Here is a 27,193-nt window from a genome sequence, read left to right on the forward strand (position 1 = left end):
GTATGTGTCTGTATGTGAGGAGGGACATCTTGAAGTTCTCTGAATTCAGTCCACCCACGCCCCCCCCATCCAACAAAAGGACAGTAAAAAAGTGAAACAAGTTAAATTCATAATTTTCAATTTATATCTAAGTTGCATACCTACTAAAGTGGTCCATTTTCTTTCTTTTAATCTATGAAGCCCGGCAAAAAAAGTTCGTCAAATGACCTCAACAAGACGTAGAAAACTTTTTAAATTTTTAGGTACTTGATTGCCCACATTCCTCTCTCTTCCGAGAGGTCAAAATTTGAAAAAATAAAAAATTTCTCATGTTTCGAATTCATTTGTTTAGTTTCAATAGATATACCAGAATTATCTAATCACCAAATTATTATACTTACATAAATTTTGAAGAACAGAATTACGAATAGGTATTATTTTGAGAACTCCTGAACTTGGCAAAAATGAACTTTGAAAGTTTCTAATGATTCGAACACGATGATGTGGAATTACTAGAGATATCAAGAGACCACAAGAACAAAAAAAAACAAATAATAGATAGATAAATAAATAAATAAATAAATAAATACTGACATAAATATTTTATTACCTATGTATTTAATAGAAGAAATTTGAAGCATTTGAATTTTTTTCAAAATTTGAGCTCTCGCCAAGGAGATTAAACAATAACCTACAGAATTCGGCTTTTTTCCTTGTTTGCCTCCATCAAATTTGAGGAAAATTGAAAACGACTCACCCCACCATAAGTATAATTTACCTATAGCAAACTAAATCTTTACCTATTTTTCTGTTTTTTGTTTTTTTAATGGAAATTTTTCTCCACTTTTAATTTAGATTTCATAAATAGAAATTCTGAGTTGAAAACTCAAAAAAAATCTCACCCTCGAAGTTGAGAAAATGTCAACATTTTGAATTTGAAAAATCGTACCTAACTGCTGATTCTAAAATCTCCTGAAAATGCCTAATATTTTCTACAAGCTTCAAAATGGTTTAAAAAATATTAAGTCTTGGGTATTTTTTGGAATTTTTCACTTTTCCCAAAAAATTCCAAAAATTTGTCTGAAATTGAAAAATGAATTAATAAGTTGGCTTAAAATTTCATTGATTTGTAGAGTTCTCAAAATAGGTACCTATCTTTTTCATGCATGAAAATTGGTGCCAAGGTAAGGAGGTTTCCGAACATTTTTGGCTTCGAATCTGCCAAAAAATTATTTTAGAAAATTTAACCATAAAAACATAAAAAAGCATAATTTAGGCATTTTTTCGGGTTTTTAAAGAATTATTTGCGTTTTTAGCAGTTTTAAGGAATATTTTGCTCAATTTCAAATTTTTATACCATATTATTTTTTTGGTTATTTTTTCATTTTTTTCCGCAAAATTTGTTGAACTGGCACTTTTTAGTTGGTTGATGTTAATTTTTTAATTATTTCAAAATGAAATAAAATGCTCTGTTTTGCATTTTTGTTCGTGAATTATCGGTATTAAGTACAGTACATACATAAAAATATTTTTGGCATTTTTTAAGAGAATATTTAATCCCAAACTTGGAGTTTTTTAGGGAAAGAATATCTGAACGATTCAATATTCGATAGAAACTTGATGTACAGGAATTTTTTAAAATTGCGAACCTCCCCTCTCCCTCCAGTTTCCGAAAACTTAATTTTAATCATAAAAATTCTGGTTTTTTTTTATTCGTTGATTTTTTTTTTTTTGAAAGGATTTTCCACTATTATCTTTGTTGCTTTTTTTTTTACATTACTTACCTCATACCTGTATGAATTTTTCGATTATGATACTTACCTTTTACTCGAACTTTTCTCAATCATACTTCAGAGAAAAAAAATCGTAATCTGGAAACTTGCCTTTCAAGGAAAAACTTGAGATATTTTTCCAACAATTTAGGCTACTCATCAAATCCAATCTGGCTTCAATTTTCTCAAAACCAATCCAATTGGACGCATTTTTCGACGAATTTTTCCAAACTTCTATTTAAACTTGAACTGCATAATTTTAGAGCTTTTATAACAGAGCAAATTTTTTTCTGAATTCTTGATTTTTTTCAAACATGGCTCACTCAATGAAATGTTTTTATTTTCAAAATAATTTCCAACACTTCAAAAAAATTCTCATCTTTTTTCAATACTTACTTGTTTAATTTTTCCAACCTTTATATTAAGAGTTCAAATACCTCCACACTTTTTTTTTTTTTTTTTTGCAAAATAAATACTCGTCGAATATAATTCAAAAAATTTTTTAATAATTTATTCAAATGCAATATACACCTAGGTACATACTTTACAAAGTAAATTAAAATAGGAATAAACGGAATATTTTAAGTAGGTGGTTAACAATATTAATGTGTCGGGGTTCAAAAATCACCCCACAATTCGAACAATACTTCGGAAATTCTACGAAAGTATACGCATTAAAAAAAAAAAAGACAGAGGAAAAGACACAAATAGAGAAAGAGAGAGAGAGAGAAAAAAAATACGAAAAAAACAACAACAAAAAAAATTAATAAATAAAAAAAAATAACAATACACGACTTGCATTAAAACCTTACTAATACACCTAATTACACATTTTCTCTTTACATAATAAAGATTCGCGTAAAAATGCAAAATTACCTTGTTTGGCAGTATAAATGGAATAATTTATCAAAGTGAATCGACATTTATTTTAATAAAGTACCTAGTATAGGTAAGGTAAGGTAAGGTATATACGGAGCCAAAACCAAATACACATCCGAGTTACAGCAGACATAGAAGAGGGAAAAAAATCAACCGCTGCGAAAGATAAAGAGAGAAGGAGAGATAGAAGAATAAAGCGGGAAAACAAATTAAAGAGAGGAAAGCTAAACCGAAAACATCAAAGATGTAAATTACATAGGATGAATATTGACAATAAGGAGCTAATTAATGCTGCAGGGAAGCAAAAGTTGATTTTCAATAAGCATCAAATACCAACGAACGCCTACCTTCGTTAAAAATTTCATCTCGTATCGTTTCAAAAAAAAAAAAACACTCGGTGTTGCCAATTTTAAATAAATTAATACTTTGACTAGGTACGTATATATTTTGCAGAAAAATTAAGTAAAAAAAATCAAAACTTCCAGGATACTTTGATCGAATTTGGTTAAATTGCGATGTTACGATTACATAATTATAATACAAAAGGTAACTTTGATTATTTGCAGAACAAGAAAAAATAACCCATTCAACGTGGTATCCTTTTAGTTTTGATTTAACACTCGCACTCGCGTATAAATATTAAACAGTCTACAGAAGATAAAGATCCTGTTAGCTGATTTTTTCGTCTATATTTTCTGTTTTTGGTTCATCCAAGTCTCATAGAGTTGAAAAAAAAAACGAACGGAGTAAAAAAATCTCGAATAGGATCACCCACAAACGTCAAGGGCAAAATCAATTGATTGGATTGTAGCCTAAGGCAGGCCAGGGCAGCGGCACATAGCGCGCGAAAGCGGCACAATAGAAACACAAATCCATAACACGGCGTAAATAATCGAAATACACCGAATGTGGTTCTCATTGTGACCGGCCGAATCCTTTGTATTACGTGCTACCATCCAGACCAGAATATCAATTCAGAGGGAAAAATTTCCAGACAGAAAAAAAGTATAAATATTCGATAATTACCTAGGTAAAAATATTTCAGTCTTTGGAGGAAAAAATTCGTTTATAAAAATGAAAAAAAAGCTACGTTCTGAACGATTCGAGTTCGACGTTATATAGAGGGAATCTCATCACTATAGAAATTATTACATTCACGTGCACGATTATATAAGAAGAATTTTAGGCCGTAGAAATCAGAATTCAAGAAAAGGAAATCACGACGACTCTGGAGAGATCATTTCCCCCCAAAAAATTAATAATATTCGAGGTGTATTTAAAAATAAACAAAATTTTTGTTATTTCAATCGTTCTACATACAATATTCATATATAGAGAAATCCATTCGAACAATAACAGTTCTACAACCAACCCTTCTGGACAGAGAACAACAAAGCGTATTATTCTTTCGACACTTCTAACCCCCTTGTATCGAATTTTAAACCAAACCAAATAATACATTCATTTCAAACCCACGTCCCCGTGGTTATTCTTTCCAAATACGTAGTAAATCTCGAGTGAGCTGTCATTCATATTTCACCACTAGGTTTATTTTAGTCCACAGCCAAAAACCACCCCCGTAGAATGACTTTCACAGGCTCTCAGAGTCGTCTCAAAAACGCACCCCCCATCATGCAAGTCGTCTATACGAGTAAACGGATCTATTCGATTGGAAATTCGCATAATATAATTTTAGGAACTAAAGGATAACGTATTGTAAAAAAAATCATCGTCTATAGCAATTTTCCAAATTACGAGAGTAATAGTAAGTAAGTAAAAAAAAGAGTCTAAAAAAATGTTCGAGTCGCGAAACTTACCAATAAAAAGATCAGTACGCCTACCAAATAAATCACAAATGGCTACAAAGTACATTCGTTTACAAAATGTAACAAACATTAACAAATACAAGCTCATATATCATAGAAAAAAAAATTCACATAAGCGTAATAAAATGTAACGGGTTAAAAATGCATTTTCTCGTCGATATTTTTCATCTCATAATAATTTTTTACTTTTTTATTTTTTGGCAAAATTCGAACGAATTTTTTTTTTCGAATCGAAATTCAAAAAATTCAAAACAGTCGCGTAAGTAGAGAAGAAAAAAAATGCAATATTAACGAAAAAAAATCTTAAAAACCCTGTTAGGGTAATGAAAAAAATGGTATAAACGAAAGTAACGTATTTACATTTTATACACACGACAATGAAATAATAATAATAACTTAGTAATTAAATATATTAGGTAACATAATGACTTTTTTTTGTAATTAAAAATACAACACTTTTTCACCTTCTGACAGACGAGTGAACTGCCATAGGGTGTTTATCAAATCACAAAATTATAATTATTTATCTGGAAGATATTTTATTACTCTCAACGAAGAAAGTTATTGAGCGATTGATTTAAAAAATGACTACATTTCGCATCCAGCACAGCTATGGTAGGTATATCTTCTATATATATTCTGTAACATAGAGAGAAAACGAAAAAACAAATTAATCACAGTCACGAATTTTCTTCCTACAACTCGTATAGATAGATACGATAGGTACACTTAATATACTTAGAAACAGGGGTTTAAAAAAAATTCAAACACGCGATCATTAAAAAAAAATCATACGTACGAATCCCTTCTACAATAATATGGTTCAAAATGCATTAAAGTTAGGTATAGGTACCTACATCTCGCCAGGTAATTTTTTAAATATAAAAAAAACAACGTTGTGGATAGTCTAATTCGAAGAATTACGACAATCGCTTTTCTATTCCATATAATCGATTCGAGGAATAAAAATTATCTACCAAGTTATTTATAAAATCGTACACGTTGAATATTCATGACCCATTTGACTGAATAAGAAAAATTAATAAATGCCGGGTAGGTATACGAGACTTTCTCGTTAGTGAGTTCTATATTACCTATTGTAAGTGTAGGTGCCAACGTGAGGAGGTAAAATTAAATAGGTAAAATAAAACGTAAAAAAAGTTAGGATTTATAATATCACGTCTTGAAACTTCGCTATGTTTATCATTTGTAATGGTAATTATATTATTATATTATGGTTTTATAAAAGAAGAGTTATTTCAATTTATATACCATAAACTTTGTACTACTGCAGAGTTTTTGGAAGTCTTATTGTCAGACGAATCAAGTTACCAGGTTTTCACAAAATGAGACAAAAAACCAGGAAATTTAATTACATACTGAAAATAGCCAAACTTAATGATGGGAAAATTATTTTCATTATGAGAACAGAGTATGTTGATTAAAAATTGAAAAATATTATATTTGGTTATTTTTACCCTGATTTGAATAGCTAAAAAATTATAAATTATGCAACGACGCAGGCAGCATGCTTTATTACGAGTGAAAATTATTCGCGTTGTTTTTTTTTTTTTGAAAGCTTATCTGGTTCAATATTGATTTTATCGAAAGAGTCGTGATGATTAGAAATTCGAAAATATTTCTTATTAAATTATCAGCCAGATTAGGGTATATTGACCCACTTTTTGATATTCTCAATTTACCTTAGAATTTTTTTGATGCGTAGTAAGTTTTGGGTCTCTCTAGAGGTAGAAAAGGGAAACAGCTGAGATTCTGTTCATTTATCATGGAAGAGATTTTTCCTTTTATTTTTCAGAAGAAAGGATGAAAAGGGGGCTAAATTTTTGAATTTTTATTCTAAAAAATAAGCAAATTGGAGAAATTACACACTTTGCAAGAATGAAAAATTCATTTCAGAAATTCAAGAAAAGTAACCAAATCAATATCTACAAGGTCGGTGCAGGTGCAAAAAAGTGCGAAATAACGAAAAAAATGCGTGAAATTTTATTTAAAAATACCAAAAAGTACAAAATTCAGGCATTGAAACTTCTTATTTATTAAAAATATTTTTTTTATGCCTCACAAATTGCAAATTTTCCGAAGCTCTCGTCTTCGCTTCGTTCGGGCAAAATTGGAAAGTTCTGTTCTCTTTTTGAATTTGATTTTCAAAATGCCAAAAGGCTAGAAATTGCGAATTTTGAAATTTGCATTTCAGTTTGTCCAGTATAAAAGCATCGTTTTTGAACTTTAAAATTATTTAACATTTTCGTTTCAAACTCTCCCTTTTGAAATTTTTTCGAACCACATCTGACTGATTAGCAATAAAAATATGGGGGGGGGGGGTCTGGTGGAAAAAGTTGGGAAAATCTGACGAAAATGAACTGAGAAAATTTCAGCCCCCCCCCACATCATTTCGTCAAGCCTCTGATATAGTTTAACTTAAAATTACCTGTAAGATGCGATTATTTTTCTGATATTTTTTTTTGATACTCAGAGCAAGAATTGGAAATTAAATTTCTCTTTTTTGTGAACCGACCGAGCTCATTTTTCTCATACGAAAGAATAAAATGATAAAAATTGGCTCATTTTTTACAAACACTCATTAGAAATCGTATTAGAGAAAAGTATCTAGGAACGCTGCTCGAACTCGAGCATCTCGAGAAGGATAATTTTGGTAATTGAATGTAATTCGAGGTGCTAGTCCAGCGGATATCGAGATGTGTAGAAATATACACGCGGATACATTAAAGAAGTATACACAGATAGGCATAAATTGCGACGAGCGAGTGAGATGTTTGATTTTCTGACATTCTACATCTACATGTGCATTTTTTCACAACTACGTTGTATCTATTCGTAGATAGGTTGGTAAAAAAAAAATCCAAAAAAGAGGTCAGTATGTTTCGCCGACTCACCATACCAATGATCTCGATAAATATTGAATTATGTGTCGAAAATTAATAATCATTTGTTTTGAAAGGTCTGCCAAAACTCGTATGTAATGCTACGTGCTGATACATGTGAAAGAGAGACGTAGGAAAAGAAAAAAAAACCTCGTGTAATCATCGAAGCGTATTATTACACGTAGTATTTCGTCAAATCACCGTTATCGTTTCGTCTTCAGTTCTTCAGTCAGTCTTCTCTCAGCACTGACTGACTGCTTGTGCGTAAATTAATACATATACTAGATGTGGAGGCAAAGGAGGTGAAAAAAAATCTTACGACATGACCGCCTCGGTATAACGAGAAAGCCTCATCAATGTTGCCGAGATGGAGATCGTGTTAACGATGATTATTTGTATTTTTTTTTTCTTCTTCACTTTTATACCTACTTACTCGTACTTATATATACCGGACTATTTTAATTTTACACGGTGGACTTGTAAATTAATAAACAAGCCTGATTGTCAGCGAGGGCGTTGATCCTTAGCGGATAATTTTAGGGTTAGACAGTTTGGAGGTAAAAATATAAGGAAAAAAATGCTAAAGTGGACGTGATTTGACAAACGATACTGGTTTAAATGTAATAACCAAGGCGTGAAAACTCTACTACCAAGTATAGGTAAAGTTAACACCCAATTCCAATTCGAGGTGTTATCTCGTATTATGGTACCTGGATAGTTTAACTAGGTATACTCGTATACTCTTCTGAGATGATCGAGTAGTTCATGGTCGTTCAAAATGCTACCAATGGTGTTAGCTGAAAATGTACGTAATTTGACTGGTTGGTGAATTTCGTGTGAAATTTATTCACCATGCTTGGTACTGTTTCAAAGAACAAGTGGAGGGATTGGGGAATGTTTTGGGTCTTTGGAGATGGTCGGGGGCCCGCATAAGGATCTCTTGCACCCCCTGCCGATCCTCGGGGACAACTTTTTTCTTAAAGGGGGAGTCATAAGGAACATTTCTAGCCCTTGTCCCCCAAAAAAAGTGCCCCTACTTACAAAATGGCGGCCATTTTGATTGACAGGTCAGCCGAAAACGCAGATTTTGCGTTCCAACATAGGACTAGCATGAAATTTTTTAAACCATACAAAGGTAGATCGAAAGAGCAGGCAAAAAGTCATCACCTGTCAAAATTTAAAGTGCTAAAGTGCCTTTTTCGATTTTTGGTGAATTTTTAAAAATCAAATTTTGGCCAAAATTTGAGAAAAAATCAAAATTCTACCAAATTGACCTAGAATGCTGAAATTTGCAGGGATATACCCTATTTTCGACCTGCCAAATCGATTGGAAACCATTTCAAACCGTTTTGAGTAGTTCTGGAGCCTCCAGCAGATTTTTGAAACTCGAAATTCTCACAAAATGTCATCAAATGGAGTTGGAAAGCCGAAATTAATTCTGAAAACTAATTTCAGTAGGCTGTGAAATCCATTGCAGGTAAATTTCATATCATTTTGTATCCTCCAGCAATTTTTTGACAATTACTGGAGCTTCCAGTAAATTTTTGAAACTAGAAATTTCCTTAAAATTTCTTCAAAATGGAGATGGGGAGCTGAAATTAACTATGCACTCCAATTTTAACACCCTCTGAAGGTAATTTTGTAGCCTTCAGTGACTTTTTGAAAGGTTTCATGGCGTTTTTAGGAGAATTGAAATTTTGAAAAAGTAGCTGACAGCTTCAAAACCACTTGAAACCACCATGCAGTCGACTTCATAATATTATTGTGTTGAAATTAGTTTGTAGAGTAAATTTCGGCTTGATAACCCCATTTTATGAGACTACTGGAGGCTCCAGTAATTTTCAAAAAATCGCTGGAGGCTCCAAAACGACTTGAAATTTACCTGAAGTCGACTTCTAAGCGTATTGAAATAAGTTTCATAATTAATTTCGGCTTTCCAACTTCATTTGATGAAATTTTGTGAGAATTTCGAGTTTCCAAAATTTTCCGGAGGCTCCAGAACTGCTCAAAACGGTTTGAAACAGTTTCTAATCGATTTGGCAGGTCGAAAATAGGGTATATCCCAAATTTCAACTTTCTAGGTCAATTTGGTAAAATTTTGATTTTTTTCTCACATTTTGGCCAATATTTGATTTTTGAAAATTCATCAAAAATCGAAAAACGCACTTTAGTACTTGAAATTTTGACAATGTTGGAACGTGAAATCTGCGATTTCGGCTTACCTGTCAATCAAAATGGCCGCCATTTTGTAAGTAGAGCCACTTTTTTTTTAGGACAAGGGCTAGAAATGTTCCTTAGGGCTCCCTCTTTAAGAAAAACGTTGTCCTGGAGGATCGGCAGGGGGTGCAAGTGATCGATATGCGGGCCCCCGACATGACTTTGTTGACCCAGTAAAGATCTTGAAATTGCATATTGAAAAAAAGTGTTATTTTGAAAACTTTTTTTTCTATATTTTCAAAATATTTATTTTTATAGGTCACGATAAGGTCAGCATAATTGTCATTTAAACTTCGTAATTAGTTATTTGAAAGGTACCTACACAAATTACAGCACTTTGTATTTCAGGTTTTTCTCGTCAAATTATAGATTATAAGATGAAAAACTTACTTCATCGTGAAACGTTCCACCAAAAAAAAAAAACTTATAATAATTTTTCCTCGAAAAAGTGATTTTTTAATACGAAATAAACTCATTCAACATGACAATATCTCGCAATTGTATTACACGGCTACAATTTCCCATGATTGTCAAAGACGAATAAAAACCCAAGCGAGGTAACTCGGGGCAAAAAATGAAGGCAAAAAAATCTCGAAACTTACAACTACCTTTTGTACTTAATAACAAGTTAATACTACCTCTTTATTTTTTACATTTACCAATTAAGGAAAAAAGTTTAATTTCCTCGTTCGTTGTAGGTAATTCGTACAACAAAAAAAAAAAAAAAAAACGACAGAACGACGACAATAAACGAGCTAACCGGGTCCACGTTGCAGAAAACAGCGTGAAAAAGAGAGGGAAAAAAATCAAATCTTAATACCTTTGGAGAGAAGAAAAATTGACCCCATTTAGCGGGCATATTTTGTTCACAAAGGCCCCGTATTCGAAAGTCGAAAAGGATATCACTTCGTCAATTTTTTTTCCGCTGCTCGAATTCAAATTTCGCAACCTTTCGAGTTTTGAGCAATAATTCACGAGAAAAAAGGTCCGCTATCGAGTTATTAAATCTTATACGAGAAAGGAATGAGGGAAAAAATAAGAAAATAAAAACTATACGACGATTTCTTCGTCGTTTTAAAAAGGACAGACGTTGAAGGATGACCGGAAAACAGTTCAGAGAGGACAGGGGTAAAAGGTCGGCTCGAGAAAAAGGCAATTTAATAACACTTTAATAAGAGTTGGCGCGACACTATAGGCGAACTTTACTTACTCCATCACGGTACGGGCAAAATTATTAATTCGTCGCGTATAAAATGGTAGCATCTCGCGGCTCGGTTTTATATAATTTATTTGGCTGAAAGCGACATTGATACAGATGTTACTTAAAGTTAATTTAAGACTAGAAGCAATCAAATGCAAAATGTCAACGAGCGGATTAGAATTCATGCAACATGCAACTTTATATAGTACGTGTCTGCTCTCACAACGACGACGACGTAGCCTATAGCGCAGGATGCTTGAAAAAACGTTGCTGCAGCCATCGAGAAAGAAGACTCAGACAGCGACGATGGCGAACGTGAAATTTATTACAGTTCATGATGGTCGAAAAATTGCCATTTTCTATTTTTACTCTCGCGATTACCTTCCCTATATTTTCGGCTTGGTCGTATACTCGATCATTGTACACGGAGACGGAGAGTATCGTCGATAAACAATTTCCCTTCTAATTCGTAAGGAAACTAATAACCGGTGATATATGAGAAGACGTTATGACAATTTATTACCAAAGCTTTACCCAGTTTCTTTTCTCCTTCGGCTCGCTCTAATAATTCATATCTACGCAAAAACAACATTTTCGGGAGCTTTTGCTTTTCCCTTTCCCTTATTCCTGTTCTAAGACGAGTGGAGGTCGAAGAGCATAAAAAATATAGTATACGGTTTCGTATACGCTAGTATACGCGAGATTTCCGACAAGATTTCCTCTTCTTCTTTTGCTGTTTCCTTTTTCTATTTTTTCTTATTATCATTTTTGAGCTGGATACTTACCTAGAGCTTTTGTGGATGGCACAAAGTAGAGGGGTTATGGTCAAATTGCATGTTTTAGAAATTCTGCAAGGTTTGGTGAATTGTAGGAACGAATAGACTTTGAGAATGATTTCCTTAAATTTTCAAAATTCTAGGTATAAGATATGATTCGAAATTTCTCACCCTAAAATGGAATTCAAAATCTCCCCTCCCCATTCCAACAAAATATACTCTCGCGATTCGAAAAAAAAATCTTTCATTTTCCAATGAGCCTTCAACAATTTGAGGTATTATCAGAATTCCTTATTTTTTCTCAAAATAATTCCTCAACACTGAATTTTTTCTCAAGGATGTTTTTTCATGCAAAATTTTCGTTATTTTCGTTTTTTTGCACTGGTACCAACCCTTTAGTTATTTATTTGGCCTTGTTTCTTGAATTCCTGAAATTTGAATATATTCAAATCTGGTCGAGTGAAGCGAGAGCAAAAGCTTTGAAAAAATTGATACATTACTTCGGAAAGTAAAATAACCTATGCAAAAAATTCATTTTCATACCTTCAGCACTTAAAAAACCCTCCAAATTTGGTAAGAGAAAAGAAAAAGAAAACGATCCAAAATTTCTGAATTTTTAATGAAAAAATTATAATATTTTTAAATTTTTTCAATCCTTGTTTAATTTTGCTCTAAAAGATCAATTTTTTGATTAAAATTTAACGAATTTCCAAATAAATCTCAAAATTATACTCTCGAGGGTTGGTAACACTGCTCAAAGGACACCGACGCCGACGCTGGTACGTTTCAAATCCACGATTCATGAATAATACAAACACCAAACGAAGGTATTTTTTGCTCCCTAAATGCTAGTCCACGAAATCTTCGGAGACTCTAATGTGTCTTTTATTCGGGTCAGTGGAATTTTATCGTCACTGTAAATTTTAAAAACCGTTATGGTGTTTTTGACCAAAATGTTGAATATTCAATTGATACGTCTTGTCTACATATGTATTTATGTAGTGTGAGACCTTTATTTTTTGCTCTTTTTCGATGTTCTTTGATTGTTAACTTTTAGGACTCGTTGAATAGTTTACAACCCGGGGTACCTTTAACGATGGGTAATTGTTCTATGTTTCAAATAACCGCACCGTTATATTCGTATCTTGGTTACGTCAAATTGATTCGTTGTTTTTCTTTCTTCTTTTTTTTTACTCCCTCTTCTATCTCTCCGGGGGATGTTTTGATGGCACGTGCTGATGTCTAGTGTAATCACGACCCTGATCAAATACGATTTCATGAAATTTTCAAAAGGTTACAGGTGCGTTTGATTAGGTAATTTTACACGTACTAGGTATGGTACGAGAATACGACGTATACAGTCTATCTGTACAGATACTTACCCCCTACCCTTCACCTATCGTAAACTAAAAGGTCGATATGGGTATACGAGTGTAAAAAAAAAGAAGAAAAAAAATGGTCATCATAAATCCATTTGTGCGGGTAAACGCCGTTTCAGAAACGAATACTGTATTCAAAGAACGTACGTCTACGTAGTAGTACTGTACAAGCGTATTTTCTGCCTTCTACCTTCCTCCCCTCACCCCTCGCCCTGCATCCATTCGCGTCGAATAGCTCTCTAGTGATACGAGACCTAGTAAAGTTTTTTTCAGGGATAAACTGGCGATTTTGTACGTACGTACATAATATTTGAGGTTTAAATATGTTGCTCGTTTTGAGTTTAGCGAGGGTGCTCGTACTGGTGCTGGTGCTGCTGATGGTGACGAGACGTGGTGATGAGTCGGCCACGTACGTGAATGAAGGGAGAAAATGGGCTACGTATTCTTGAAAAAAAAATGGTGACGATGGGAAAGGAACCGCGTAAGCGTATAAAGCTTCTCGCGATCGCAATTTATCTTGATTTTTGGCTTCGGTTTTCCCCAACAATGTACGTATATTGAGGCACCTCTACCTATACGTATGTGTGCTTGTGCACCTACAGCATCCTTCTTTAATGCCAACTTAGCTCGGTGCACGCGTATCGTATACCATACAATACGCCTCGTACACGTATATATAAGTTCACCTTTTTATCGAGCCTAAGAAATACTCGTACGTAGAATATAAGAAGCGGTGTAAGTGTTATAGGTCTTTCTGCTGATGCTATATCGCTATATGGGAAAATTTTTTTACGACTTTTCTTTTGTCTCACATACAAATAGTCTTATTTGGCGAAGATTTCGATCGTTCATCTAGGCCACGATGTCACTTGTGAGCCACTGTACGTATAAAGGCGACATTTCATAAGTTCATACGACCTTTGAATAATAATGGCCGAGTTTTTGCCATCTCTAGCGTATCGTATATGTAGTCGTAGCTGTGATAGCTCGACTGTACAACCGACGAGAATTTTCCTTTTCTCTATCTGTGCGGCCTACTGGGTCTTATGTCTTAAACTACGTGTATGTAGTACATACGAACTATAAATGCCCCTTTTTTTTCTTCGTTTTTTGCTTCTGATACTTCTCGATGTTTAAAACCACTTCCTGTTTATCGGAATTTTCAATCAAAATTCCATGGACTAGGAGTAGAGGTACTGGATGTGTAATTTTTGGTATCGTAATATGCACTATTGGCATGACATATGTTACATACACCTCTTTAAAAGCACGTATGTACATATAAGACTCACAGCTAAGAGAAAAAAATTTTCAACATCCGTTTATGATGTGCATATTATAAGCATATTTAGGTACTGTAGAAGGTACATAGTATATTGAACTGGTGAGGAGGAAATTACAGGATAACGTACCGGATTAGATTTTTTTTGCCTTTGAGCAGATGTTGGATGAATTTTTAAATGATAGAGGATATTATAAAAGAGGTACCTACCCAGTAAGTATGCACTCGAGTAACGAATGTGTTTAACTTGTGAAATATTTCCATACCTAATGGAATATAATTCCTATAAGTGGTTCGACAACATGATTGTTAACTACTCGAATTATATGTACTGTAGTCACACCTTGCGGAGGTGGTTCGATATTTTTAAGCCGACAGCGAAGCGGTATGTGTTTACTTTGTCTCGAGATGATGTGTTGGAATGGAACGTTCGAATATTGTGAACTTGTTGGAGAATTTTTGTATGAAAAAATTCCTCGAATGAGATAGGTATTTTTTGTGGTTTCAAAAAATCCAAAAAAAATTTCAGAAAATGTGAAACACTTTAAATAATTATGGTGATTCAGATTTTTTCGATGGCCCTGCAACAAAATGGCGATCACAAATGAAAGTCACTTAGTAGGTAATTTTAGTGAATGGGAAAAATTTCAAAGTATTTCACAAAATTTTTTTCAAGTATCTTCATTTACCAAATTTGAAAAAAAATCAGTTTTAAAGACTTGCAACAATAAAATTTCAAAACTAAAAGCCGAAAATGGAATTTTTGACGCCAAAATTAAACTAGCTCCTGCTGTTCGGCGAGTTTGTAGCCTGCTGTAGCTCATGATTTTTCCATGCTCAATAACTTGGACCCCTTCCCAACCCCCTTCCACTCACACCTCCTCTTTTCTCAATTCTCCATTTTCCTCTCCAGCTTCCATCTGAATAATATTCAGTATTCACGTAAATGTTTCAAGTAGGCAAAAATCCTTCTGCATTTTTTTTTCAAAATCAGGGTGACTATCAAAATTTCTCCGAAGAAATGCAGTACTTTTACGTACAGTACCTTTTGCATTACCTCATTTTTTTATCCAGCTTACACCGACCCCCCCAGAAAAAAAAATATTTTTGAACCGGTTGGAATTTGTCGATAAGATTTTTACAAGTATTAATTTAACAAGTGTTGCCATCTTTTGAGGTACAAAATGATTTTTTTTTTAATTTTCACCAATTAATTCATTTTGAGGTTTTTAAAAAATTTTAAATCAATGATTCTGAGAAAAAATACAGTACTTTTCAGGCAAAATGCAGTACTTTGCAGTACTTGCAGTACCGAGGATTTCAATGCAGTACTTTTACAGTACTTGCAGTACCTGCAGTACATGTTAGACACCCTGAAAATTGAGTGAAAAATTGTCTAGACATCATTTTTTAAAAAACATGATTTTTGAAAATTAAAAAAATATATTTTTTGAATTTTTTGGGGGCAAAAAAATTTCATTTTCAAGAAAATTATTTCTAAAAATGGACGTAAAAAATTTCTAAAAATATTATGCGAGAGTTTTTAAATTATCTTTCATTTATGATGATTAATTAAAGTCCATGTTGAGGAACCTATCAGTTCAATTCAGTGATGTTGAAAATTGGAAGATTTATAATTTTACGTTTCGATATCGATGCTAAATTCAATTGTTCTATTTAGGTTTTATGGTATGTAATGAGATCGTGGAGGGGGAAGAGGGGACAGAGGTATTCCAAAAACTGTGAAAACAGCGGAATACCAATTGAATAATGAAAAAATACTCCACAAAAAAAACGTAACGACTCAAATAACTTTGCATTTTTGCAAATAATTTTTGGATAATCATGAGTCGATTTTTAATTGTACCAAGATATTGGAGCAGTAATTTGAAGAAGAGACTTGACAGTTCATTTTATGGATTCAACTCCAGCAGGTACGTTAATAACTATAATTCATTTTTATGAGAAAAATAAACTCTAGCTTAGATAATAGATATTACTGACTTACTCATTTTTATGTTCTCTTAAGGTTTATGATGAAAAATTTGTACTCACCTAAAACAAAAAACAAAAAGTTGTCATTAGATGATTGAAAATCATTTCACAGAGCAAATAATTGAAAAAAATAACTAATGCATATATGTATATTTTATGTCCTCAAACGTCTAAAAAAACGTCTAAAGTTGGGGATCGCTGCGAAGAGGGGGGTGTGTTAAGAGTACAATGCAAGCTGTACCTCAAGCTGTAATCAATTCATTAAATTATCAATCTTTTCTTTTTCTATCTCACTCTTCTCATCACCCAGCCATTTATTCAAAAAAATTTTATATTCACTAAAATTGAGAATTTTTTCATACGTGTACGAGAGTATTTCAAAATAATCTCAAACATCTCAAAATCGATGCTCTTTTTTTTTACAAAATATCAGAATTTGATTTTTCAATTTTATACTTGCAGTTTTCCATAAAAGATGCTTTCACTTCTGAATTCATCAAAAAAGATCTAAACCCCCTCCCTCTGCACTTCCTTAAAAAATCTCCTCTGTTGAAGTTCAAATTTTATAGGAACCTATCACTAGTATGTATATACCAGAAGAAAATCTCACCCAATTCTAAGATTTCTACATACAAAAATCGGTCGAAAACACATGCATAAAGTTCATCCTCATAATATACATTATTCTACCTACACGAGTCTCGAGTCACGTGCATAATACAGTACGAATAGTATGAATTAAAGGTATAAAAAAAAATTCTGTCCTTAGCAGGATATAGAGAATATATATCTACATAAAACAAGTTCATACAAAACCCCTCCTAGCCTTTATAGTCTCGTTTGATACGTGCACAAAAAATATTCGATACCATTATGGAAAATAAGTAAGGAAGAACCTCTTTCACAAAGATATTTTTTTTTTAAATACTACGCTCGTAAATCTGTTATTATGTAACGTAGAACGACTCGTGTACACAGAGAAAGAAGCATCGAGTATAAGGCAGGGGAGGAGGGGAAAAAAAAGCTAAACAAACCTGTGTTCAACGTCGAGGGAAATTACCCTTTGGGCATTTTAAGAAGCATCTTGAAACGTGGAGAAAAAAAAGCTTTGAAGTTTTTCAACTCGGGCGTTTTTTCGTGTATTTTTTTTCCTATTCGCGACGAAGATAGAAAAAAAATATGTACCGGAGGAATTTTTTTCCACTTTTTGGGATTTTTCGAGCGAGGTTTACGCACCTTTAGCGAGTAATGATCGCTATGCCTGGAACGGTTTGCGCGACGACGTGTCTTATAGGCCAGCATCTTTTTAATCAAAATCATTCTCAATCTGGTAATATTAAAGGTAATGAAAAGTAAATTGCTATTGGAGAATATTCAACGTTGCCTAAAATATTACACCGTGTTAAAATAAACAAGCTCGCTTCGAGCGTATTGTGTATAGTGTGTACTATAGGTTAAAGCGAGTAATAAGCGCGTTAATAGCGCCGATAAAAAGGTACCAAGATTAATAGCTAATATAAGGAGAGTTAATTTCGAATTATTAAACCTGAACACTGTGCACTTGTTATACATATATACTCGCTATAAAAGTCTATTATTGGCCTATTTCATAATTATCCATCTCCTCGAAAACCCCCCGAACACCCTCCTTATACCGCGTGTCAAAACCTCAATATGAGGCCGACCTCAGTATCATGCCAACAAAGTAATTTGAATCTCTGCTATCATTCTTGCCTGTGTTTTAATATACCGCACATCACAAAACCAAAACAATTGCATCAGTTGGCTAAAAATTGCCATAAATTTCGCTCACACAGTTTAAACTATATGTATGTAGGTAATACGCACACACTTTATATTTTATTATGTAAATAGTAAACTGCAAAAGTTTTACACAATAGTCGACCAATGCTCAAATAAATCTCTCCGCACACAGTACACCATTTCCTACCAGTAAGTTTTGCTTTCATTGTATATGTATCGTAGTTTGTTGGTATACATACACGTACGTTATAAAGGCAGCGAACTAAAGCTTTATGTTTTTTTTCGCCCCATTAACGATGCAGTAACAAGTACTCGGAAAAATTATTTTTTTACTTTTCGCGCACAAAAAGCGGACGCATTTTCGTATCCAAACGCCACGCCAGCGTTTACTTTTTCATTATATGATGCTGAAGAAGAGAGAAAGAGAGACGGAGAGAGAATATATGTTTGGTTCGCGTTCGTTTTCCATCAACCATTGCCATATTCTAACGACGTATATAAACATCCTAGGTACTCAGTATTTTGCGCAGCTATGAAAAGCAATTACAGCTTGCAACGTTTTGTTTAACGTTTGAAAAAAAAATTTTCATTGCTTTAAACGATGACGTAGGTAGTGTACACAAAAACTCGGCGTAAATATACCTCTACGTACTATTCTGCCTTTCTCTGTGCACCGTTTTAAAATTATAATCGCAGTTGAATATACATACGAACCCGAAGACGAGAATGTGAAAAAAGGCTACGTGTGGGTGGGTATTTTTGAGCGAAAAATTTTCATAATTTTGGTAATGTAAATATGAAATTTGTTTGCCAAAAGCAAAGGCCAAAGAGTGACCGAAATAGCCCAGGTAGAAATTAAATTTGAATTTTTTCATTATTGAATGGTACATAGAGAAAGAGAGGAAGAGGGGGTATTTTTACTCAATGTAAAAGTAAATGTTTAAGGCCTTATCTCGTTAAAAAAAATGTCAATAATGAGACATTTTCTAGAAAAAAAAACACATTCAAAAGGGCAAAAAGAGGCAGGTTATCTCAATTTTTAAAAAAATGTCTCAAATAAAATTGAAAACTGAAAAAAGAAATATGAAAACATCCAAAATAAGCTTGCTGAGAAAAAAAATCAAAAATCCTGAAAACAAAATCGAATGACCAGAAAATTAAATTGAAAACTCAAGAATGAAAATATATTTTGAAAATTCTAAAATTAAACAAAATTTATTTTCTCAAATATTCAAAAAAAAAAAAATGATCAAAATGTCATCTTCTATACTTTTCAGGACCGAATTTTGATTTTAAACAGAGACTCGAATTCGCGAGTTCATGAGGAGGAGAGAGATAGTAATAAGCTGTTCGTAGGTAGACGTAAATTTCAACTCTTCAAATCATTCAATACATATTTTTAAAATTCGTTCTTTTGGACCCTTATCTTGTTTTATATTTAAAAATGAAACAATTATACTTTTTATGAGTTCTGTGCTCTCTTTTCAGAATTTTTTCAGATGCGTTTTTCAATCAACTTCATCACAAAAGTAATTGTCAAATCGGATGTCAGTCATTTTGGAATAAAAATCAAAACTCTGGAGACTACGAAAATGTGAAAAATGACAGAATACTATTCAGAAAAATTCAAATTGGTTATTAATGAAATACTCCTGCTTTTTCTTAAATAAATGTTGACTGGATTTTGAGATTTTCATGATTTTTGACGCATGCAAGCTGTTCAAATAATTCATTTTAGACCCCCCCCCCCAATCTTCTCACTCCTCACATTCGTCATTTTTAGGTCAATACTACTTCATCTCTCAAATCTGATTTGTTAGCCAATTTAAAACCTGTATAATCCAAAAAAAAAAAAAAAAAATGGAAAATCAACATCGCACTGGAGGCTCCAGAACGGCTTAAAGATGATCAAAATATTTCTGCAGGAGCTTAAAATTAGTAGAAGGGTATTTTTCGTAAATTTTCTTCATTAATTTCTGGCGAGAAGTATCAGATTTCAAAATTTTCAAGCTATTGATATTTGCAATGTGTCATTACCCAGAGTGAAGTTTTTTAAAAAATTTTCGCCAAAAATCGAAAAATCCATCTGAATAGATCAAATTTAGCTTGTGGAACATTTTCACCTGCTCCTTCTAAAAATTATAATTTTCTGTAATTTTGAAGCCTTTTGGGGGCAACGGAGGGGGGGAGGTCAAGGGAATTTTTCAATATCTTGAATCGAAGTGAAATATCTCATTTCAAATAATTTATTCCAAATTGCAAAAAATAAAAAATATCGACAATTTTTATTGAAATGAAACGCCAGACCAATAGAATTTGATTTTTATCATCTAAAAAACTTTATAAATGTTTCAATTTGATGAGAAATTGAGGCACTTGATCATCATAAAATCATCGAATACGATTTTATTTTAGGATCAACATCTTTTTGGAAAGGGATGGGGGAGGGGAGGGAGTCAAGAAAAATGTTTAAGAGTTAAAATGGCGGAGAAAACTACACGACTTCATTTTTGTGAAGAAAAATTGAAGTTTGTTGTCGACAATTATTGTCGTTTTTGGATTGCTAATTTTGTTTTCGGTTTGTTCCCTATGTTTATGGTAGAAAAATGTGAGGGGAGGGGGAGGGGAGTACAAAAAATGTCAAAAAATACGGAACCAAAAACGATCCATTGCTCTGTTTACGTTATTGACAGATTTTTAGTTTGGTCAAGAAAAAATGGAAAAAAATAAAATAAAAATGACGAGAAAATAGATTAGAACCCCCCCCCCACACATGAGCATAAGAATGGAATCTCAGCCCCTTAAATTTAGACGTTTTCAAAAACTGAAATTCTATTGGAAATTCGAACTTTTTCGATCCAATATGCCCTGAGGATGGGTACGTAAAATTACCTCAAACTTTAAACACCATTTTCATGCCCCCCTCCCTCCCCCTCTTCAACCATCTCACTAAACTTGAAACCCTCTGGAAAACTCGATCCAGCCAGACACTACAGCATCTTGAAAACCCATCCAACGCACGGTTTTTTTCACCCACAACTTCAGCAACACTGCTCAGTTGACTCACAGCTCACAGCTCAGATCGGAATTTTTCACAAGTCTTCCGAATAGCAAACAATTCGCCTCTAATAACAGTTTTCTGGTTACAGTTGAGAAAAAAAAACAATTATCACAGGATATACCTGCGCTTCGGTAGCTGCAGAAACCGATGGTTAATTTGATATCACGCCTACTCAGGTTGCCCAGGTTCACCCAAACCATCGCCATTTTCCGGCTTGGTGCAAAAAATTGCTCTCGACTTGTGCCGGCTACATTCACACGAATTTCGGTAACAATGTCGTCATTATTGCAATTACTCGGCGTCGGTACCGCCTTCTTGTACATAAAAAACCGGTTCATTTTCCACGAAAATTATACGCGATAAATGTGTACTGCGGGTAAAAATGGCGACCGGCCGAGGGGTTCTTCGTAATCCTCGTGAAAAAAATACGCCATTTGCGATTGGTCGGCTGAGGTACGTGCATATAGTGGAAACCGGTAAAACCGTTTCCTTCAGAAATTTAACTATGTGTGCGACAGATGAAAATTAATGCTAAAGAAGAGGCGGTTTTTAAAAACATGACCGAATCACCGGAAGCATTAACCTATTCATTTCCGCCGTTTCGACTAAATACTCGTTGTTTATTGGTGCTTCGTCTTCGGTCTGATATTATAAGCTCAAGCTAGCGATGAGTATGAGCAAGTACATAGGTACCTATTGAAATTAACCATTACAAAGAAAACCTTTTCGGACTAATGTAACTTTAAAATGTCTTGGCGATATTATCGTGGTATCCTTTGTAATTTCTTTTTTTTTCGTTGCCTCCCTATTTGTCTCACTCGACTTATCGCTATTTATTTCTCTGATGTTTAATCTTACTCGTGTAATCGATTAACACGCTGCTATAGCACGTGTAATTAAAATAACGTTTTGTGATGTTCGTTAATCGAGGTACATACAAGATTATATCATCAGTATACCGGAAATACCTCGTAAATTGTTGACATTACAAATTCGAAAATAATTTTTTCAAATTATTCGAGCTTTTCAAAAAACAATTGCAAAACTTTGGAATCAATATCAGACAGCGTTTCCCCAAACTTATTTCATATTGAACCAAAATTTCTCAAATTTTTGGCACAGATGCCCCTCTGACTTGAAACATTGTGAAAATGAAGCCCCGAGCCTTTGAAGAAAAAAAGAGCAAATTTTTGAAACATTTTCCACGGATCATTTTCCAAAAGCGTTCATTTTGATACAATTTTCAAAACAAAAATCCAACTTTATCTACTGGTTAAAGAATCATCACAAAAAATTGAGAAAACTTAGTCAAAAAATGCAAAAATTCATAAAAATTTTCCAATTATTTCTTTTCCTTTCAATCAAGAAAAAAAATATCTACTTATTGGATTCATCACCTTCTCTGCTCCCTGTTTCTTCCAAAGAAAACGATCTACTATCAATTTTGGATCATTGAAAAAAACACTGAAATTCAAGAAAAATTGAAGCACAGAAAAAAGAGAGAAATTGGTTAAAAAAATTGCCAAAATTCTCTAAACGTTTTTTTGAATTTTGATATTTTTCTCAAAAGTGTTCACAGTCCTGATTTTTCAAAAAATTATGAATTCCACGAAATCGAATCAATGTTAGAAAATTCGAAAAACGGGAGGTAGGTATGTACTTTGGCAAAAAATAGATGCAAGTTTTTCAATTTGAAATATTTTAGCAGAAAAAACACCGAAATAAGTACTAGCAAAGTGAGCCTCCTGCAGTCCTGCATTTTCACTTGGTTCAAAATTCGTAATTTTCAAACGAAAAAAAAATCATCCAAAATTGCACTGGGAGATTTCTCCCTCTCAATAATTTCATTTTCTGCCAATCTCTGCCCAACATCTCACCAGAATATTCAACCTTAGACTTCAAAATTCCACCATTTTTCCACCTAAAATATTCCTTCCAGCTTCGTCTTGCCCTTTCCCAAACTGTATCCTCAACTCAGACAATAATTAAAGTACACATTACCAAAAACCAACCGAATGTAGAAGAGAATAGCACCGGTAGCAACCGCACAGATTGTTTGTTTCTTCGCCATGCGCCATCTCCTCGGGTAATTTCATTCGTACATCGTGTTAAAGACCTCCATCTCGGTTAAGAAACCAATAAGCTTAAGTCTAACGTTTCACATACGCGTCTAGGACCGAATTAATGGCACAGAGTTATTTCGTTAATAAGTTTTTTCGTGAAAAAACCACGTCCCGTGGACGAAAAAGCATTAACTAATTACCTAGGTAGGTACGTACGTACGTAGAAAAGTACCTAGTTTTTATCACGATGGTGAAATCAGTTGCTTCTGCAGCAGTATCAACAGCACTAAAACGTCTCAAGACGGTCGAGATATATCTTCATACATGTAAATAGACAAATACGTACATCGTGGAGCTTATAGTAGTAGCCATTATCAAGTCTCCATCATGGATAGCCACACACAAGGTACGAGTACCTACGTACAAAGCTATATTCATCTATTGGCCTGTTTCGTTATATAGTAAATAATACCAAAACAACAACGATGAACGAAAGAGAGAGAGAGACAAAAAAAAAGGTAAAATTTCCCACTACAATTAATATATAATTAGAAAAACTCTCCAAGAAGAGGAAGACATTCCAGGGATTTCCTGTCTGTATATGCATGGCTGAAAACGGTAATTAAGTATACCATTCGATGCAAATGGCGAACGATTACATGTAAATGATGCTCGATGCCATGTACCTACATATCATTGGATGCATTTGCACGTTATTGCTGTTGATGATGCTCTTAGTTGTTCTGCAGCAGCTATAGCGCGTGCAGAGTACTCGTACGTATACATTCTTGTAACTGATTTTTTTTTCAGGCCAATGTATACTCGTACCTATGTGTTTTTTCCTCCTTTCAAATCTCGGTATAATGATCGGTTGTCAGCTCGTACAAATTAGTTTTTTACTATACGAATATTTTAATTATTTCGTCGTATAGGCCTAGTTATATTTGCCAAAATATATACTACTGTAGGTAATAGGTATGTCTGTTTTCCTTTCTATAATGATACAGATAATGACGTAGTAGGTATACTATACGACTGGTATAAGAGTATATCTTTATAAACCTCGTACATATATGAAAGACGTGTAGAAAATACAGCTTAATCGATACAAATACGAGAGATTCTGTTTCGTTTATGATATACTCGTAACATAACGTATATAAATCTATAAAACCAGTTCTAATTGTTAACCATTTTTAGGTAATATCCGTAACATAAAAAGATGAAGACGTTGTTGTTGTATAGTACCTGTACAATCTACACAGACTTGGAAATCAATTCCGATTCGCATTGTACGAGTATAGTCGTCGACCTATGGTTCTCAAAGAGTCAAATATAAAATCTCCCAAGACTCGATTGAATATATACGCGATGCCGACGAAAACTATGGCTAAATTGATAATAATTCGTCGCTCTTCGCCAAATTATCCGCGTATTCAAATACCACATCGACAAAATGCGACGACCGACCTCTGCTGCCGCCACGAAATAATATTAATTCTCCATTTAACGCGCGGCACCAGGAAAAAAATAAGAGAAGAAGGAACGAGACAGAGAAACAACAACCTTCGGTTACGGTGCCGAAAATCCGAGCCCATAACCGTAAAATCCTCAGTGGGAAGTAATTGGAAAAGGAGAAGAGGAAAAAAACCGTTTATAAATCGATACGATTTCGATATTAAAACGTTGATCACGTATTAAAAAAATAATTTACATCTCGACGGGGTACCGTCGAAATTGCCCCCTGTTAATGTGTCAAACTGGCAAGTCATCCTGGTTGCGTACGCAGTTCTCCCTCAGAATGATGTACATACTTATGTACGAGGTACACAGCTTCCTAAAATGTGCAGGGACGTGCTGTATAGCAGTTTCTTTGCAATCTGGTGCGATGAGTTTTCCAAATATCTATTTGCGGAATGGAAGGGGAAAAGTGAAGGGTATCATTTTGCTGCCATTTTCTAGGAAATTTTTCAGAATTGAATATCACTGAATCAATATCTTACCATACGCAGTAATAAAAAAAAATTGCATCCGTCATTTTAAATTTTTTAAAAATTAGCCTTTTGAAAATTAAATTAAACACCACTGCTCTTGAAAAAAAAAAAAAAAAACAGAAATCGACCAAGACCAAAGCTAGAAGAAAACTTTAAGACTGGAAAAAAACTTCAAAGTTGATACAAAACTAGAAGAAAAGTTTTAAAATTGAAAGCGAACTTCAAAATTGGGCGAAACATTGACAATCGGATCAAAATTGGATGAAAACTTCATAATTGAAAAAAGCTTCAAAATTGTGCGAACCTTCGACAATTATTAAGTATAGGTATCAAAATTGGATGAAAACTTCACAAATTGAAAGCAAACTTCAAAATTGAAAGGAAATCTCAATGTTGAGAAAAAACTTCAAAATTGGTACAAGGAACAAAAATTTTAAATTAAAAGCAAACTTTAAAATTGAAAAAAAAAACTTCAAAATTGACAAAAACTTCAAAATTGGGTAAAAATTTCAAAATAGAAAGAAAACTTCACAAATTGAAAGCAAACATCAAAATTGAAGGGAAACTTCAAAATTGAGAAAAAACTTCAAAATTGGTAAGTACAAAGTTAGAACAAATATTTTAATTTGTCAATTTTGAAGTTTTTTTTCAATTTCAAAGTTCAATTTCAATTTTGAAGTTTGCGTTCAATTTTAAATTCTTGTTCCAACTTTGTACCAATTTTGATGTTTCTCTTCAATTTTGACGTTTGCTTTCAATTTGTGAAGTTTTCTTTTTATGTTGAGTTTTTTTTTTCAATTTCAAACTTTACTTTCAATTTTGAAGTCTGCATTCAATTAACTTCAAAATAGAAAGAAAACTTCACAAATTGAAAGCAAACATCAAAATTGAAGTGAAACTTCAAAATAGGTACAAAGTTGGAACAACAATTTAAAATTTAACGCAAACTTCAAAATTAAAATTGAACTTTGAAATTGAAAAAAAAACTTCAAAATTGACAAAAACTTCACAAATTGAAAGAAAACTTCAAAATTGGTACAAAGTTGAAACAAAAATTTAAAATTGAACGCGAACTTCAAAATTAAAAGTGAACTTTGAAATTGACAAAAAACTTCAAAATTGGGTAAAACTTCAACATAGAAAGAAAACTTCACAAATTGAAAGAAAACCTCAAAATTGAAGGAAAACGTCAAAATTGAGGAAAAACTTCAGAATTGGTACAAAGTTGGAAGAAAAATTCAAGATTGAAAGCAAAATTCAGGATTGTAAGCGAACTTCAAAATAGAAGAAAATTAGATCAAAATTGGATGAACACTTCGCAACTGAAAGCAAACTTCAAAATTAAAGGAAAACTTCAAAATTGGAAGAAAATTCCAAAATTTAAAGTAAACTCAAAAATTGGAAGAAAGTTTTTAAATTGAACAAAAACTTAAAAATTAGAAGAACACTTCAAAATTCGGCGAAAGTCTCGAAAATTAGGGCACCTGAATTGGATAAAAATCTCAAAATTGAAACAAAAACTTGAAAATTGGAAGATGAAAAATTGAACAAAAACATCAAAATTAAAGGAAGGAAATAGCTTGAAATTGGGAATTTCAATTTTTCATTACAAATATTGAGGACTGTAGCTGGAAAGGGAGAGCAAAGAGAGAACCAAACTGGTCAATGAGAGGAGGAGGGGGGGGTCTTCGAAACATGCTCTTTTTTCTACCGCAAAAAACGAGTCAAGAACAAAAAATGTCATTTGGCACTCTTCTTCCCTTTCCTCTTCTTTCTTCACAGAAAAATATACTACTGAACAATTGATTAAATCATACCAAATTTGAAAATTGTCGGACTGCAGGTGAGGTAATAATTTCTTTGGCCAATCGTACTTGTTTCTTAAAAATTAGAAAAATTTTAATTTTTCAAAGGATTTTCAAAGCTTGCTCCAGCACGTTCGTTCATTTTCACCTCAAGTCCTTCAAGAAATCAGTTCCCAGGACAAATGCCCTTCTTGCCCCCCTCCTCTCCTCCACAACTTCGAATATTTGTAATAAAAATTCTCGATTTTAGGATTTTTCAGTTCGATGATTTTTATTCGAAACATTTCTCAACAAACG

General features: G+C 33.3%; 1 protein-coding gene across 2 annotated transcripts in view; it reads right to left on the reverse strand.

Moving 5' to 3' along the window:
* Window positions 1-2,235: 2,235 nt before the first annotated feature.
* The window catches only part of LOC135841492 (toll-like receptor 6), a 106,010-nt gene continuing 81,052 nt past the window's right edge, over window positions 2,236-27,193 (reverse strand). The window contains exon 3 of one of the 2 annotated variants that reach the window (XM_065358466.1): window positions 2,236-5,095. The gene's annotated coding sequence lies outside the window, so the exon portion shown is untranslated. Of the gene's footprint in view, window positions 5,096-16,250; window positions 16,270-27,193 lie in introns of those variants that run through there. The other variant, XM_065358467.1, reaches the window with a different exon arrangement.

Source organism: Planococcus citri, chromosome 3 (genome assembly GCF_950023065.1).
Source record: "Planococcus citri chromosome 3, ihPlaCitr1.1, whole genome shotgun sequence".
Lineage (NCBI taxonomy): Eukaryota > Metazoa > Arthropoda > Insecta > Hemiptera > Pseudococcidae > Planococcus > Planococcus citri.